The following is a 16,879-nucleotide window of genomic DNA, read 5'->3' on the forward strand; positions in this document are numbered from 1 at the left end:
ATGACACCCCAAGAGTAGTAAAACCTGGTGGTTGTGATTCTCAAGACACTACACTTGGTCAGATCTGAGACTTGCGCCTGCCAGCCGAGCCAACCACCCGTCACCATCCACCCCAGAGCCCGAACTGGGAACAAAAGCCTGGCAGCGCAGGCTAGAGTGGGCGTTTTCACGCAGCCGTACGCACGCGGCGCTTGCAAACATTTAAGAAATGTGCCTAGCTGAAGCTTGTACACTGCTAAGCCCTAAAACATTAGCATTGAAACTGCTGACACTGGCCACCTGTCTTTTAGAGGAGCAGACGCCTGCCAGCTGAGGTTAACAGCCAGAGAAGGGGATTATGTATCTCTTGGGGGATGACTGAATACCCTCAACTAAACTAAAAAGCACTTCAGAGTCAAAACCACGGCCAAGGCTTTTAATCATTTATAAACATGATGCTGGACTTGGAGAAAAAGGTTCTCTGACAACCCAGGTTTGGAAAAGATAAGGAAGTGTTTCTATTAAAGGGGCCAGTGAACCCCATAACTTCTCTATTCCAAGAAAACCGAAAGGTTACGGACTCATTTAGGCTGGTGCATGATACACACATACTGAACTGCGACATGGAACTAAATGGATGAAAAATTGCTGAATGGTAAAAATAAGGGTTTGTTAGTTTACTAGGTTATAATTATGGACAGTGCATGAGTTTGGCAGGGGTAATACTTATGCCAGCGTCTTGGCCTAGCTTTTGCCTGACATGATTCACGAAGGGGAAGTCGTGCCTGACTAACCTAATTGCCTTCTATGATGAGATAACTGGCTCTGTGGATGAGGGGAAAGCAGTGGATGTGTTATTCCTTGACTTTAGCAAAGCTTTTGATACGGTCTCCCACAGTATTCTTGCCGCCAAGTTAAAGACGTATGGGCTGGATGAATGGACTGTAAGGTGGATAGAAAGCTGGCTAGATCGTCGGGCTCAACGGGTAGTGATCAATGGCTCCATGTCTAGTTGGCAGCCGGTTTCAAGCGGAGTGCCCCAAGGGTCGGTCCTGGGGCCGGTTTTGTTTAATATCTTTATTAATGATCTGGAGGATGGTGTGGACTGCACTCTCAGCAAGTTTGCAGATGACACTAAACTAGGAGGCGTGGTAGATACACTAGAGGGTAGGGATCGGATACAGAGGGACCTAGACAAATTAGAAGATTGGGCAAAAAAAACCTGATGAGGTTCAACAAGGACAAGTGCAGAGTCCTGCACTTAGGACGGAAGAATCCCATGCACTGCTACAGACTAGGGACCGAATGGCTAGGTAGCAGTTCTGCAGAAAAGGACCTAGGGGTCACAGTGGACGAGAAGCTGGATATGAGTCAACAGTGTGCTCTTGTTGCCAAGAAGGCTAACGGCATTTTGGGCTGTATAAGTAGGGGCATTGCCAGCAGATCGAGGGACATGATCGTTCCCCTTTATTCGACATTGGTGAGGCCTCATCTGGAATACTGTGTCCAGTTTTGGTCCCCACACTACAAGAAGGATGTGGAAAAATTGGAAAGAGTCCAGCGGAGGGCAACAAAAATGATTAGGGGTCTGGAGCACATGACTTATGAGGAGAGGCTGAGGGAACTGGGATTGTTTAGTCTCCAGAAGAGAAGAATGAGGGGGGATTTGATAGCAGCCTTCAACTACCTGAAGGGCGGTTCCAAAGAGGATGGAGCTCGGCTGTTCTCAGTGGTGGCAGACGACAGAACAAGGAGCAATGGTCTCAAGTTGCAGTGGGGGAGGTCCAGGTTGGATATCAGGAAAAACTATTTCACTAGGAGGGTGGTGAAACACTGGAATGCGTTACCTAGGGAGGTGGTGGAGTCTCCTTCCTTGGAGGTTTTTAAGGCCCGGCTTGACAAAGCCCTGGCTGGGATGATTTAGCTGGGAATTGGTCCTGCTTTGAGCAGGGGGTTGGACTAGATACCTCCTGAGGTCCCTTCCAACTCTGATATTCTATGATTCTATGATGATTCTATGAGTGTTGTCTCCCCGATCTCTTTCTTTTATGTAGGCTTGTTTAGATAACGCTTACAGCTCACAGGACAAAGGTGACTTTGTTATTGCGTGGGAGGACTGAGATAGGGGGAAGTTAATCAATATAATAAAATACACAAAATGTTATGCTAAAAGTCCCTATGTTGGGAAAAGGAGGGATAAGGTGACATGAAGACATAATGGCATGAAAATAGCGTAGTCAGCAAAAGTTGTGCACATTGACGCATGCACGTGTGTATTGTACAGGTTACATGAGATACAAAACTTAATGCTGATTGGAGGAAAGCTAATAAATTTGTAATGTGAAAAGGTATAAGAAACCAACTGAATAAGGGCCCAAGTCGGAGAAATACCAGCTCAGAAACTGACGAAACGAGACTGAAGGAGCAGAGACTGAGACAACCATGGAGTGCAGGAGAGCTCCTCGGTACCCAGAGCTTGGTAACTTGGGTCCCTACTTGTTCCGCCTTATCTGCTTATTCTCTATCATAAATAGATGATCAGAAGATTGTCCCATCCATCAACGGACGGTGGTCCAATAAAAGATATGACCTCGCCTCTCTTAAAAAGATAATGACACCTGATTCTTTACTCACTATAAATCGGGAAGTTACGGGTGAGGATGAAGTGGACACACCAACTCAAAGAAGCAGCAGACCCGGCCAGAACAACAGATGCAAAATCTGCCAATGTACCTCCACTGCTGCAGTGATCAACACCCTCCACCTCACAACTTACCGGATTTATGGATCCTACACATGCCTGTCACAACACGTGGTGTACCTCATCCCGTGCACCAAATGCCCCAACAACAACTACGTGGATGAAACCAGACAATCACTATGCTCTCAAATGAACTCACATGGAGCAATGATAAAAGACAAATACACTATATAACCTGTGGGTGGACACTTTTCACACAGCGATCTCTCCATATCTGACCACTCAGTCCTCATCCTCAAAGGAAACCTGCACAACTGCTTCAAAAGACGAGCCTGGGAACTTAAATTCATAACTCTGCTGGACACAACAAAACTAGGGTCTAAACAGACACCGGTTTTATGGCTCATTAACAATTTGTAACACTGCCTGCTAACCCTTAATTGCCCTCTTTTCAAGTGGTCTCCTACAACCTGTGTGAACCCCTTATGCTTAACAATCTGTCCCCCCTTGTCTTTCCCTCAGACTCATGGATTTCACCAGCTCTCCGTGGGGAAGCGGAGCAGAGACCCCCACTTGGCAGCAAAAGGCTGGAAGGTGTGAGGTGGGGGTAAGCGTTGGTTTCTGGAGGATGCTGGTTGCTCTGCCACCTAGAAACCAACTAAGGAGGTCAGACTGAAAATGGAGTCACTGCAGCTTGGCTCGGCTCTGGGCTGACCAGAATGGACGACGCTTTAACCATCAGTTCTCTCTGCTACCCTAAGGGCTCCTTGTGCTGTGTGCCCCATGACTAATAAAACCGACTGTTCTGGCAGTGCTGTGTGAGTGTCACTGTAAATATTGGTGAGGTGCCTGTGAAGAGCGTATGAGTCTCTACCCAGAGTCGTCTCGGTTGGACTCGCTGAACAGTGAAGAGAAGACCCGAAGCCCCAGAGGTTCTGTCTCAGGAGGCATTGAGGCCACGTGCCTGCCCTGTAGGAAGAGAGAGACGCCTTGGGGGTCTGGCAGCTCAAAGCGATTTCCTCAAAGAGGCTGTTTCAAAGCTGGGGGCGTAGCACTGATCCTCTGGATCCATGACACTGGTTCACTGGAGATACGCACTTCTGTGAATTTACTCTAGAGTCCAGAATGATGTTTTAGTCCAAGAATTCGTAACTGTGAATTCGGAGGGTAATTGTCAACATCAGTGTCTGTAACAGGGGAAGGGTTGGTAAAAGAGCCACAGTGCTCTAAAATCTTCCATCTAAACTAACGTGAGTCTAATAGGGATGAAACTGCAGGGCAGTGTTTCTCATCATTTATATCCTCATCATTATCAATTCTTAACTGTAGCAAATAAATCAACATCATCATGGCAAATCCCAAAGAGATGTTGTCTCCTTGCAGAGCAAACAGCCCCTGGCTTGATCTATAGCTAGGTCCATAAGAAGCAACAGAGAGTCCTGTGGCACCTTCAAGACTAACAGATGTATTGGAGCATAAGCTTTCGTGGGTGACACATGTGTCTGATGAAGTGGGCATTCACCCACGAAAGCTTATGCTCCAATACATCTGTTAGTCTTGAAGGTGCAACAGGACTCTGTTGCTTTTTACAGATCCAGACTAACACGGCTACCCCTCTGATACTTGGTCCATAAGGTGGTCTGTCAGTGGTAATTTTATTGTGCCAGTAAATTTTTGGCAACCATGCGATCACTGGCCTTGTAGCGGCATTCCTTGGCAAATGCACTTTGTAATTCAGTGGCCCTCCATCCCAATATGTCCGTACCGAAAGAGCCTCTGAAGCCAAACTCATGCTGATGGGGGGGAGTTGCTGGGTTTGGCTACGAATATCGTCATTACTTATTTGACCTGCCACTTAACAGGGAGCAGCTGAGGAAGACAATGAGAATCTAAAACCTCAATCTGTTCCTCTTCAGCCTTCCGCAGTACCCGCGTTTCACTGCGTACAAGAGGGTTGGTATAACTGTGGTTCTGTAGAGCTTGATGTCGTGACATCTCCACGGGGGGCACCAAAGGGCCCAAAACACGGCAGCAGGTGCTGCTATCGAGTGTCCACATCTTTGGGGCAGCCGCCAGTACTGTCTGTGATGCTGCCCTGCGATCTGACAGCTGCCACCTCTCTCCAAACTATTCGGAGACAAACTGTTTTGAAAGCATCTCAGTTTTGACATAAAAGAGGCAACTCAATTAAACAGTGTAGCAAAAAGGCATTCCTCCCACTGGAGATCAGGAACGGTGGAAGCTCCCTACAAGTGTGCATGGGGGCCGCTGGTGTCTGAACCATGGCTTGGCCCCCCATGCCGCCCCTGAGCCCCCACCGTCACACTGCCCCTTCCCCCGAGGTCCCGCTCCCGCACCACCTGTTCCCCACACTTTTAAAAGTGATGGGGCTGTGGCCCCCTGACCCCCCACCCTCCCATTCCAGCGCCCCTAGGCTGAGATTGAGATGGAACATAAGGTTTGTAAGGAAAGCCAGTTGCTCAACCAGTCGTTGTCTTTTAGCAGCCTGCAATCATCAACTTGACGTCCAATCTTCCAAAAACGTCAACACCTGGTTCTGTTAATTTCCAAAACTTTTGGGGGGCCTTTCCCTTTGATCTCACCCAGGGCTGGATTTACACCTTACGTGCCCCTAGGCACAGCACCTTCAGCGCCCCCCTACCTACCACTCACCTTCATGTTTTCCATAAAAAAATAAACGCAAAGAAATATAGACAATAATTGAAATATTTATTCAATACAATAACAAAAATACATGTAATTAAAACAATCACATAAGTATCAGGTAGGTGCTATTTTACTGCACGTGCACATGTTTCCCACTAGACTTCTGCTCCGTAAACGCTCTAATGATCCTCGCCATCCATATCTTTTGAAAGTTCTCCTTCGGTAGTTAGAAGGGAGAGTGTGTTTAATCGTTCTTGCACCATAGATCCCGTCGAGGAGTTTTTAACTCTTCTCTGAGTGGAAAAGGATCGCTCCCCAGAACAGGTCGTCGCTGGAGCTGGGAGAAAAATGCGAAGGGCAATGTAAACATTCGGTAAGTATCCTGCAAGTCCTTCTCACGTGACATACTGCACAACTGTGTCAATGGGATGGCTGTCTCCTTCAGTTGCCTGTTGAGGTGGATGCATTCATCTGTAAACAAATCATCCAAGTCCTAATTGAACTCTGCTAACAAATTAGCAACACCTGTCGAGATTTCTGGTATAATCAATGTCTTTAACTTTTCTAGAAAACTGAAGCATTCAAAGAATATGTTGTAAGCCTCACTTCGTCACCACAACTCTTCATGTAGTCTATCCATCACTACAGACAAAGTATTAATACGATAGTTGTCTCAACCTGTTTTCAGTAATTCGTCTTCTTTGTTATCATCAAGCCCTGGGGTTATATTTCTTCTTCTGCTTATGGTCATACTCATATTCATTAAGTCCGGATACTGATTTAGTGAGTTGTTCGTAATGATCAAAATTGTCTCTCATGCTTGTCACAAATTCGGAAAGAGAACTGTACAGCTGAACAATTGTTCCCAAATCAATGTGGACACTGCAGCTTTACATTGACTGCTTTGAATGGATGAAGTAGGGTTCCCCAGACGTTCGTCATTATTGCAGCCTCCAGGCCTTCGAGTTTCTCGAGAATATTCCTTGATTCATTTTGTGTCATTGCCTTTTCAGTGGCATTTGGCTGAGATATGTTTAAGGGCATTAATAATATCAGTCCCACCATCTTGAAGAGCCCGCCGACATGCATCCTGTCTCGCTGACCAATGTGTTTGAGATAAGCTTTTAACGACACATGTACTGGGTTTGATACAAGACATTAATATGTCCCAACGATGGGTGGAAGCAGTGAAAAAGTCATACGGTAATTGCAAAGTACAGAAATAAGACATTGTTTCCTTGCACCACTCGGCGGCATATGATCCCATGAGATGAAGTGAATGAGCTGCACACGGGATGTACTGAGCCCACCCATTCATTTCCCTTATTCTAGCTTGTACTCCTGAGTACGCACCAGACATACTGCTTACGTTATCGTAAGACTGACCACAGCAGTTCTTAATGTCTAGGCCATATTTGTCCAAAGTATTCAGTACAGTCTCTGTGAGCTGTTGAGATTTATGCTCTGCATTGGGTATAAAGCCCACAAATCGTTCTATGGCTGTGCCATCTTCTTTTACATATCTTATTATGAACATTACTGGTCCACATGTGAAATGTCTGGAGTCGAATCAATGCTTATTCCATAATATTTTGCACACTTAACTTCATTCAGAATTTGTGTAGTTAGTTTATCACTCATTAGTTGAATAAATTCCTAGCACACAGTTTTAGAGAAGTACAAAGCATGCCTGCTATCCACTTTTCCATACAGCTGCAAGTGTTGTGACAGAAACCGATCAAATTGTGTAGTGCCAAATTCATTGCTGTGAGAAGTGGCAAAACCCAATTCAGGAAACTGAGATACAGAATGAATTTAGGAGACTGTAGCATGTCATAGATATTCTGGCAACTTGTTCTATAATTTAGCGGTCCATTCCCAAATGACTCTCTCTCAAAGATTTTGCACTAGAGAATCCAGCTGTAGCTCGAACCTCTCAACGCAGGCTTCCAAACTTAACCAGTGAATTTTTTTGTAGCTAACCAGATTTGAATATTCCTCTTCATTCAGCTCACAGATTTGTCTAAACTCCTTTTTTCTTGCAGCCCCATTGAAATGTCTAAGTGTTGCTTTGATCGTTATCTTCCACAAAGTCAAATTGGACTGATTCAGCCTCTCTAGCCATTAAGGCTTGACAATGGGTCATACAGTGCTGGATGAATAATCACTCGAGCGATCTTTCAGTCACTCTGAAATGCTTTCATGTTGGGTTAGCATTACCAGATGCCCCATCTGAAGTAAATCCCACAATTTTCTCCACGGGGTCGTTGTTCTGGTCATTTTCCAAACAACCAACGATAGCTGCATTCAGATTTTCAGCATTATAGCGTTCAGCTATTTCAATTAAGCTCAAACACTCAGAATGAATTTCACTTGTGTCAACATTCACAAAGCGATGGTAAACAATAAGCTGTTTCTTGTCACTGCGGTCAGTCCTCTCGTCACACATTAAGTTAACAAACAGAGTTAGTCTCTAAGGTGCCACAAGGACTCCTCATTGTTTTTGCTGCTTTACAGTTTCACTGTAAAGATAGTCACCTGAATCCTCGGTGTTTCTTGCCACAGTTCTGGAACTGCTGTGCAGTCTTTGAAAAGAAGCAGCGATTTTGGGTCAATTTTTTCAGTGATTTCTTTGAAGACGACACCTGCTGTAAATAGCAGTTTGGCTTTTGCTAAACTGTAGGCAAGGCAAAGATCATTCTGTGCATCTTTGACATCCTGGTTAAGAAAGTCGGTCATTGACATTACCTGGCTTCCTCTTTTTGCTTTGGCCTCCTTGATGAATTTGTCCTTCTCTATACTCGACATGTTAGAAGTCTTGGACATTTTTTTCCACCACTTCTCAGCATGGTAGTGAGCTACAGTTGACTTGAGCTGTTTCATTACTTGGCCACATCTTGCACACGCCATAAAACAATCTGTGGGTCTTTTGAATATAAAATATTCTCTTTCCCAAGCTGGATTGAACGATCTTTTTTTTTTTTAATTTAGCGCCTTGTGGTGCACATTTTCCCCCCACACTCCTGGAATGAGGGGGGAAATGCACACAACATTGAATGTAGCTAACGCTTTGTCTGATTGGATAACAAAGCCTCTTTTGTGAAGTGTCATTAAGATTCTACGGTAACTGTAGTGACCATAGAATCTTGGTTTCACTGTCACTTTACGGAGAGCAGTAGATGCCAGATCTGGCCCATTCGCACCGTAATTGTAAGATGTACATAGATAAATCATGTACTTTTTTTTCAACAGAGCTTGTAATATGAATGTTTCTTGAAAATTACCACGGACCTCAACATTTTTACCCTGGACTTTTGTGTCCATGTACAGACATGTTGCCGACCCATGGTCTGACGTGAAAACGCAGAGTCCCATCAACCGTTGTCTGGTGGTTTGGGTCACCGCTACATGCAGCAAAAACGGATGGACTCTTCTTCTCTACTGGCTTTTTCTTCTGAGCTAATTAATATTAGGGATATTTCATATGACGCCTCTACCACGGAGTTCAATTTCTCAGGTTTGTTTACTTAAAAACCACTGCTGTGCTGGGGTCTTCCTTTTTAATATGAAATCAGATTGCAAAGCAGATCCGACGGGATATTTTGGGTTAATTTTGACATGGGTTTGTGTAAAATACGGCTCTAAATTGAACTTTTTCCACCCGGTTTTAGCATTATGTGCCAAACAGACAGTTTGAAATCTTTCTCTTCTCTAAACAACAACTGGGTTTCCCACCTCATGTTAAATTTTGTGATATCATCTTCATATTTTTGTTTTGATGTGCTGGGCCTACTCGAGGACATTTTGATGATGATGGATGATGATAATACACCAACTCTGAAAAAGTTTATTCACGTCTGAAGTAGCTTGCAGCGTCAGTAGAAAATGTGTGGTGGGTGAGGGTCTGGCTGGGCTCTGCTGCTGTTCCTTGTCCCTCCTTGTCTTCTTTCTGGAACAGCAGAGCTGGCTACCTGGGACACCCCTGTGTTTTACCCCACTCGGGTCCTATTGACTGAAAGTTGCTCGTGTTGGTTGTTCATTATTTTTGTTTCAATTCTTAGATGTTTTGACTTCTGTGCACGCCGCAAACAACGTGATTTTATAATTGTGTTTCGTGCCAGTGCCGAAGGCCCGATGAGCCACTTGCATCACATGTGCCACGGATGCCACCCCCACAGTAACGGCATCCTCAGGCGGCCAGTTAAACTGGTTTTACAGACTTTTGTGCCACCAGGGCAACCGGAAGTGCCATAGTGGGTCGGAGAATCTGACCCGTGAGTGCCCAAGGTACAAGTGGAGTCTGTGTGGGCAGGCCTCGATGCCGGGATTGGTATGTAGCTGTTCACTGTGCTCCCCTGGGACCTAGCTGCTTTGCCTTCCCCACCCCGTGGGTTTCTCCCGCTTCACCCAGGGGCAGGGAAGTCCATGGTGCAGGCGAAGCGGCTGGAGGCACAATGGGCTGAACACAGCTAAGCTGAGCCGGGGGGTGATCTGGTCCCGAGTGAGCGAAATCGTGGCTCTTACCTTCAACTGCTAGACACACAGCCACAGGACGCTCCCAAGAGCTGGTACACTGGATTTCCCCGTGCCTTGGCCTTGGACACGTGGGGTCATCGCTGCAGGTCGGTGCTCTGACTTGTGCAGAAGCATCACTGTCACCAGGCGACTGGCCCTTGTAAGGGGGAGCAGGGTCCAGTGCACCTCTGCCTGATTAGCTGTTTCCCTGTTGGGCTTAAGGGCAGGAGATAGCAGCAGGGGACGGGCTGCTCTCTGGGGGCCTCTCTCAGCCCAGGGAGGTAAGGGACAGAATTACTCAGAGAGCTGCTGGAAGGGATCCTGGTGGAAGCAGCTGGGGAAATTGTGGGAGGAGATGGGCTATCGACAACACAATGAAACTCAATAAAGACAAATGTGAGGTGATGTGATGAAGTGGGGGGTTTTCTTGTTTTCTGTGGAGTTTCAATGGTTTGCATGCGGAGGGGGTGGGACTCAGTTTCCCTGGGTGTTACTGGTTTAACGAGGTGAGGGGAGAGGGAGTGTGTTTTGCAGAGGACCGGAGAGAGGACGTGGGGACCCAGCCGATGGCCGGGAGGATGGATACCCCAGCGACCGGTGACCTGAGACCCCGACCCGGAGGCCCAGCTGAGGAGACTCAGCCGGTTCTGGCCAGTGGGCGGACAGTGGGCTGCAGAGTGAGGACCCAGTGACCTAACCAGCCGGTTCCAGCCAGAGGACAGAAGCAGGAGAGGAGGCCCCGGTTTACGACCCACTTTACCTGGAGAGAAGACAATGGACAGAGGTGGGGCCTGGGGCCGGTGATCTCAGATCCCCAGCTGTGAGCAGGGGGGCTCTGGGCTGGAGAGGGGAAGCAGGCAGAGCCCATCTGGATGCAGGGAGACTAGGATGTGCTGTGCTGAGGGAGGCCAGGCCTGAGGGTCAGAGAAAAGAACAGGAGTACTTGTGGCACCTTAGAGACTAACAAATTTATTAGAGCATAAGCTTTCGTGCACGAAAGCTTATGCTCTAATAAATTTGTTAGTCTCTAAGGTGCCACAAGTACTCCTGTTCTTTTTGAGGATACAGACTAACACGGCTGCTACCCTGAAACCTGAGGGTCAGAGAGTTTCCTGTGCTGTGTTCAGCTCTCAATAAACCCTCCTGTTTCATGCTGGCTGAGAGTCACTCCAGGCTAGAGAACAGGTTGGCATCAACCCCTTTGGGGGTGGAGGCCCCGGGGGTCCAGAGCGAGTGGACTCCCTGAGGGGGCCCACGGCAGAGACAGACGTGCTAAGGCTCAGAGAGGTGCGGATCCAGGAGGTGGAGGGGCCTGACCCCGAGAGAGAGTGGACCCCCGAGAAGGGCTGTCTCAATAAAAGGGGCACCCCCCATGGACCTCCCGGGGCCAAGAGTGGGCACGATCTTTGAGTCCGTGACAGGTGCTTCATGTAGGGAAGAGAAACCAAGTGTGCAAATACAGACTGGGGGACAACTGGCTGGGCAGCAGCACTGCGGAGAAGGATGTGGGAGCTGTGGTGGATCACAACCTCCACACAAGTCAGCAATGCGATGCTGCGGCAAAAAAGCAAATGCAGTTTTCAATTGGATTAACAGAGGCATAGCATGCAAGTCACAGGGAGTGACAGTATCGCTCTATTCAGCGCTGCTAGGCTGGAGTACTGTGTCCAGTTTTGGTCATCACTGTATAGAAAGGATGTAGAGAAACTGGAAAGCATCGAGAGGTGAGTGACAAGGATGATCTTCAGGATGGAATTCAAGCCATACAAGCAAAGGCTGAAGGAACTGGGTATGTTTAGTTTGGAAAAGAGGGGATTAAGAAGGGACATGATATGGATCTTCAAATACTTGAAAGGCCGCCATAAGAAAGATGGAGAAAAGTTGTTCTCTCTTGCCATGGGGGGCAGGACAAAAGGCAATGGTTCAAACTACAGCACAGCAAATTTAGATTAAATCACAGGATACACCTCCTATCTGTAAGAACAGCAGGCCAATGGAACAAACTGCCTAGGGAAGTCATGGAATCTCCTTCACTCACTCTCACAGACCTTGGCAGACAGGCCAGTCCTCGCTTACAGACAACCCCCCAACTCACCAGCAACCACACAACACACAACAAAAACACCAACCCAGGAACCAAACCCTGCTACAAACCCCCATGCCGACTCTGTCCACATATCTATTCAAGGGACACCATCATAGGACCTAATCACATCAGCCATGCCATCAGGGGCTCGTTCACCTGCACATCTACCCATGTGATATGTGCCAGCAATGCCCCTCTGCCATGTACATTGGCCAAACTGGACAGTCTCTCTGCAAAAGAATAAATGGACAGAAATCTGACATCAGGAATCCTAGCATTCAAAAACCAGTAGGAGAACACTTCAGCCTCTCTGGCCACTCAGTAACAAACCCCAAAGTGGCAATTCTTCAACAAAAAAACTTCAAAACCAGACTCCAACGTGAAGCTGCAGAACTGGAATTAATTTGCAAACTAGATACCATCAGATTAGGCCTGAATAAAGACTGGGAGTGGTTGGGTCATTACAAAACCTAAACTTAATTTCCCCAATACTAATTTCTCCCTACTGTTACTCACACCTTCTTGTCAACTGTCTGTAATGGGCCACTCTCTTACCGCTTGGTATCCTGCTGTTAATTGATCTATCTCGTTATACTGACTTAACACTTGGTAAAGCAACCCCCATCCTTTCATGTATTTATACCTGCTCTTGTATCTTTTACTTCATGCATCCGAAGAAGTGGGCTGTAGCCCACGAAAGCTTATGCCCAAATAAATTTGTTGGTCTGTAAGGTGCCACAAGGACTCCTCGTTTTTTTCCCTTCACTGGAGGTTTTCAAAAGGAGGCTGGAGCCATTTGTCTGGGAGGGTTTAGACACAACAAATCCTGCACCTCGTCAGGGCGTTAGACGAGATGATCCTTGCAGTCTCCTCTAGCCCCATGGCTCTATGATTCTAGGAGAGCCCAGGAACACAGGCCCCAAGAAAAGAGCTCTGTGCAGCCCTGAACCTGAGGAGAGAGATTACAGGCCAGGGAGACGTTATGTTCAATCTGGGCAGAAGCGACTTTAGTTATTACATCGTCCAGTGCTGAAAACATGCACCCAGAGCCCTGCTGCACACATGATGAGCACAGCCTGAGTGTATTAATCGGTGCTTCTGTCCGGTGGTGAACAAGGAAAACCTCTGAAGTGACACACCGAGAAGATTCAGCTGCTGGAACGTGTTAGCCAGATGTGCCAACAAGGCAAGCCAGCGAGTGTCACTGAAATGCTGTGCAAGTGGCGCGTTACGAGCAGGTTTCCCTGTGCAGCTCACAGCCTTATTCGTACCTTCCCCCGCACCGGCAAGAACCCTCGGCATAGAACAGCTGTGCAAAATGTGCCCCCAGGTCTTCGCATAACACGGTGAAACCCCTTGAATTAGCCGGCTGCAGCTTTATAAAGCTCACCGTTTTCATTGCTGAGCCACTCTGGTGTTTTCTGTGGATCATGCAATGATTTCAGACTGATCCCGTAGCTGCAAATTCCAAAACAGTGTCCCCAGGCCAGGCCTGTGTCTTGGACAAAACGATGGAATAGTTTAAAAAGCTCTTGGGGAGTGTAGAACTGATGAATGAAATTGTTTTTAATTGTTCACTTTATTAATTTTAGAAGTGGGCTATAGTCCACGAAAGCTTATGCTCTAATAAATTTGTTAGTCTCTAAGGTGCCACAAGTACTCCTGTTCTTCTTTTTGCGGATACAGACTAACACGGCTGTTACTCTGAAACTTCACTTTATTAATGTAACTTCATAAGTAAAGTTTTATGAATGAAACAATATTCATTCATAAAACCGGTTACCCCAATAACCGGCTAATTGACAAGATGCTTGTTAAGAGCCATAGCTGGTCAGTCAGCTGCCTTTGTAAGTATCACTATCAATCCAATTCCTGCTTAAATCACTGAGACTTGCCCTGTTTCAGTACTGGAACTTCTGTTCACCATTTATTACACTTGCCTACAGTGTAACTTCTGTTCACTGTTTGCCATCCATTATACTTGTCTATATTGTAACTTCTGTTCACTGTTTGCCATATTGTAATTCAAACCCCATTTTAAAACGCTGACTCCATTTTGTAAGGGCTTGCTGAAACTTACAAAGGCAGCTGACTGAACAGCTATGGCTCTTAACAAGCATCTTAATTGTCAATTAGCCGGTTATTGGGGTAACCGGTTTTATGAATGAATATTGTTTCATTCATAAAACTTTACTTACGAAGTTACATTAATAAAGTGAACAATTAAAAACAATTTCATTCATCAGTTCTACAGGAGTGGATGGCAAAACAGAAATTCTTCCTTCAAGTGTGTCTCTGGAACATAACAAATATACACCACTAGGTGTGCAACAGCCAATAGATCGGTGTATTCGTCAGTCTGAATGGAATAGGATGGGCTCAGACAAACACATGATCTGAGTTGAGTATCAGGGGGTGGACGTGTTAGTCTGTATCCACAAAAACAATGAGGAGTCCGGTGGCACCTTACAGACTAACAGATTTATTTGGGCATCAGCTTTCGTGGGTAAAAACCTCACTTTCTTCAGATGCATGGAGTGAAAATGACAGCTGCGGGCATTATTATACATGAGTATATAGGAGTTGCTCTTTTATATTAGTAGCTGTGTCAGCCGTACGGTGTGAAACCGTGTTGAGAAAGCGGGATTGCATCTAGCTGGGCCGCTGCTTTCTCTCCTAGCCTCACTGCTCACCTGTTCTGTGCAGGGGCAGGTGGCGTTTCTCACCTGCGTTGTGTGCCTGATGAGCTTTGGCAATTCACAGAGACGCAAGGGAATTGCCAAATTATCTCTCTTGTTGTTTCAGAGTAACAGCCGTGTTAGTCTGTATCCGCAAAAAGAACAGGAGTACTTGTGGCACCTTAGAGACTAACAAATTTATTAGAGCATAAGCTTTCGTGGACTACAGCCCACTTCTTTGGATGCATATAGAGTGGAACATATATTGAGGAGATATATATACACACATACAGAGAGCATGAACAGGTGGGAGTTGTCTTACCAACTCTGAGAGGCCAATTAATTAAGAGAAAAAAAACTTTTGAAGTGATAATCAAGCTAGCCCATCAAACTGTCTGTACTGGGCTAGCTTGATTATCACTTCAAAAGTTTTTTTTCTCTTAATTAATTGGCCTCTCAGAGTTGGTAAGACAACTCCCACCTGTTTATGCTCTCTGTATGTGTGCTTATGCTCTAATAAATTTGTTAGTCTCTAAGGTGCCACAAGTACTCCTGTTCTTCTCTCTTGTTGTGTTAGCGCATTTGGCTTCCTCTGGAAAAAGTCAGTGGGTTTTGGTCAGGAGTTCTGCCTGAGGGAGGGATAGCTCAGTGGTTTGAGCCTTGGCCTGCTAAACCCAGGGTTGTGAGTTCAATCCTTGAGGGGGGTCACTTAAGGATCTGGGGCAAAATCAGTACTTGGTCCTGTTAGTGAAGGCAGGGGGCTGGACTTGATGACCCTTCAGGGTCCCTTCCAGTTCTATGAGATGGGTATGTCTCCATTATAAAGGGGGTTGCAAGGTTATTATGTGGGGTTTCGAGCTGTCAGACTCCACTTCACCACCAGCATTTATAATGGGGTTAAATACAAAAACATGTTTTTAATGTATAAGGGGGGTCACACTCAGGGGCTTGCTGTGCGAAATGGGTCACCAGGACAAAAGGTTGAAAACCGCTGGTTTAGGTGCTAAAGCAGGTGCCTTGTTTCCAGATGCTGCCAGGGCCACAGGCTGTCATTTGCCAGAACTTCACATACAACACACTGAGGCTGTGGCACGTCGCTGGGCCCACTTCATTTAAATCCCAGGTTTAAATAAACTTCATATTGTCGGCTCTTGTGTTTCACTGGCATCTTCCCTGCTGGCATCACTTCATCTGGCGGGGTCTGGGTCTCTCCCTTTGGCACAGAGCGCTCCAGTTCTGAACTGCAGATCGTTTTCTCTTGCAGTTTATAATGTGTGTGATTGTTCAGGGGAAAGCGCAAGTCTGACATGTAGCAGTTGCTAACACCACTACGCAAGATAAACAAAATTATTTGCAGTCGGAACCTGCTTTCCCCATGAGAGATATATTGACAATTGTATTGTTCTCTGGAAGCTGAAAAATTTGCACTAGCGGCAAAGTCCTTGAACTAGGCAACATTGTTCTAACCGCCTTTTTTTTTTTTTTTTTGTATCACCAAATCTTTCTTTAAACCCTCCTCCCCCGCAAAAAAAAAAACCTGATAGCCAAGACAGGCAACGGGCACCTCTCGAGGCACACATACCTGTACCTCTCCAGGGAGGTGCACCCCGGAGTTTGAGAACCTCTGGCTTAGAGCAATGGATTTTTAAACGGCTGTTTTTTTAGAGCACAGGTGTTTGCACCCAGCTCAGCAGGGCGGGGGAGGAGGCTAATTGGGGAACCAATAGGGTGGGTGCAGGCACTGCCTTGGGCCCAGCTCCCGGGAGGAGATGGGGCTTGTGCCGGAGGGCAGCCTCTTTCTGTGTCAGGTAACGACATAGCCACGTGACTTGGCATTGGGTGTTTACACTGGCTCTGAAGTCCCTGGAATCGTGAGATTGCTGGTGCAGGAGACTTGACGAATGTCTCCAAGTATGTTTGTGCCAAGTTCATCGGTGGAGGAATAAAAGCAGCATTGGGTATGTGCAGCGCTGGTGCAGAACCAGCCAAATGAAGGCAAACTGCAGCGTCCGTAGAACAGCTGCTCCATCACCTGCTGCTCTCGCACAAGGCATCCCGGGGTGACTGAGGGGTGGGCCATGCCCCTGCTCTGGTCATTTCTTGCCTGTCTGGGGGTGAACGTCCCCGTAGTTTTAACTCCTGTCCTGAAGGATTGGTACACAGACGAGGCCCTTCGTTCTCAGTCTGTATTTTGTTTAAAATTTCCCAGAAATTCATGAGTGTTTATTACAAAAACATTTAAATGGGGGAAAT

At 46.5% G+C, this 16,879-nt stretch overlaps 1 long non-coding RNA gene across 2 annotated transcripts; it reads left to right on the forward strand.

The window, feature by feature from the left end:
- Positions 1-5,481: 5,481 nt before the first annotated feature.
- Positions 5,482-15,711, forward strand: LOC128839470 (uncharacterized). Of its 2 annotated transcripts, none has more exons than XR_008445438.1 (3): positions 5,482-5,720; positions 8,678-10,646; positions 15,654-15,711. It is a non-coding gene; the product is annotated as an uncharacterized LOC128839470 (long non-coding RNA). The 2 variants fall into 2 exon arrangements; XR_008445437.1 differs by lacking the exon at positions 5,482-5,720 and adding an exon at positions 7,802-8,197.
- The last annotated feature ends 1,168 nt before the right edge of the window (positions 15,712-16,879 follow it).

This window comes from Malaclemys terrapin, chromosome 6 (genome assembly GCF_027887155.1).
Source record: "Malaclemys terrapin pileata isolate rMalTer1 chromosome 6, rMalTer1.hap1, whole genome shotgun sequence".
NCBI lineage: Eukaryota > Metazoa > Chordata > Testudines > Emydidae > Malaclemys > Malaclemys terrapin.